Below are 2,131 nucleotides of genomic sequence, written 5' to 3' on the forward strand. Positions count from 1 at the left end.
TCTGGTTCTAGGTATGTGGAGTAGACTGGAGCCAGAAGACCTTAGTGGTCTGGAGGGTTGATACACTGATAACAAGTCTGTGATGTATTTAGGTGCTAAGCCATTTAAGGATTTATAGACTAACAGAAGTATTTTAAAGTCTATTCTCTGAGATACAGGGAGCCAGTGTAAGGACTTTAGAACTGGGGTTATGTGCTCTACTTTCTTAGTCTTAGTGAGGACGCGGGCAGCAGCGTTCTGGATCAGCTGCAGCTGTCTGACCCACTTTTTAGGAAGTCCTGTGAAAACACCGTTGCAGTAATCAATTCTACTAAATATACGCATGGATTAGTTTTTCCAGTTCCTGCTGAGACATCAGTCCTTTAATCCTAGAAATGTTCCTCAGGTGATAGAAAGCTGACCTTGTAATTGTCTTTAGATGCTTTTTAAGGTTCAGGTCTGAGTCCATCACTACTCCCAGATTTCGGGCCTGATTGGTGGTTTTTAGCTGAAGCGACTGAAGCTGTGTGCTAACTTTTCATCTTTCCTCTATTGGTCCAAATATTATTACTTCAGTTTTGTTTTTATTCAATTGGAGAAAATTTTGGCACATCCATGCATTGATTTCTTCTAGGCATTTACTTAGTTCCTGAATTGGTTCATAGTCACCTGGTGACATGGTGATGTAGAGCTGTGTGTCATCTGCATAGTTATGGTAGCTGATGTTGTTGTTTTTTATTATCTGAGCTAGAGGGAGCATGTAGATATTGAATAGGAGGGTACCCAGGATGGACCCTTGGGGAACCCCGCATGTGATTTTTGTCATCTCTGATGTAAAGTTACCTACTGATACAAAAAAGTCCCTGTCCTTTAAGTAGGATTTAAACCAGTGGAGAGCTGTACCAGAAAGGCCGACCCAGTTCTCCAGGCGTTCTAACAGGATGGAGTGATCAACAGTATCAAATGCTGCACTGAGGTCCAATAGAACCAGCACGGTGGTTCTTCCACAGTCTGTATTTATATGGATGTCAATAAACACCTTGATAAGGGCGGTCTCTGTACTGTGGTGAGCACGGAAACCTGACTGGAAACCATCAAAGCGGCTGGTCGTAGTTAAGAAGGTGTTTAATTGTTGAAATACAACTTTTTCAATGATCTTACTGATAAAGGGGAGGTTTGAGATGGGCCTGTAGTTCTGGAGTAGAAGTTTGTCTAAATTGTTCTTTTTCAGCAGTGGTTTGATAATTGCTGTTTTTAGGGACTGGGGGAAAACACCTGACAGAAGGGACGCGTTTATTATCTGAGTCAAATCAGACGCTATGACAGGTAAAACTTTTTTAAAGAAAGCTGCGGGGAGAACATCAAGGCAGCTTGAGGAGGAACTTAACTGCTGAATTATCTGCTCTAAGCTTTTGGAGTTTATTTGGCTGAATTGGAACATTTGGTCAAAATCAATTCTGGTAGGAGACAACGTTGGTACTGAACTTAGTATGGATGTACAAACAGATCCTCTAATCTTTTGGATTTTTTCAGTAAAGAAGTTTGCAAATTCATTGCAGGCCCTGGTGGAGTGGAGTTCTGAAGCCACGGACACAGGAGGATTTGTTAACCTGTCGACTATGGAAAATAAGACACGAGCATTATTAATGTTTTTCTTAATGATCTCAGAGAAGAAAGATTCTCTTGCATTTTTCAATTGTAAGTTATATCTGTTAAGTCTCTCTTTATAGATGTCATATTGAACCAGGAGTCTATTCTTTCTCCACCTGCGTTCAGCTTTCCGACATTCCCTTTTTTCACTTCTAACTGCTGGAGCATTTCTCCAAGGAGATTTTTTCTTCCCGGAAAGAACTTTCACTTTAACTGGAGCAATCCAGTCAATGATGTCTGAGACTTTAGACTGAAAGTTATCTACTAGCTCATCTACTGAGTTGCAGCCCAAGGTTGAAGTAGCAGAGTAAGCTTGAATAAAAGTTTCAGTGGCATTGTCCTTAAAGGTGCGTTTTCTTACGATGTCCCTTTGGCTAAATGAGTCACTGGTAATGATACATTCAAAGGTAACGGAGAAGTGATCGGATAAGGCAACATCAGTTACATTGACCTGTGAAATGTTTAGACCTTTAGTGATGATTAAGTCTAAAATATGCCCCTG

Source organism: Fundulus heteroclitus, unplaced genomic scaffold, assembly GCF_011125445.2.
Source record: "Fundulus heteroclitus isolate FHET01 unplaced genomic scaffold, MU-UCD_Fhet_4.1 scaffold_85, whole genome shotgun sequence".
Lineage (NCBI taxonomy): Eukaryota > Metazoa > Chordata > Actinopteri > Cyprinodontiformes > Fundulidae > Fundulus > Fundulus heteroclitus.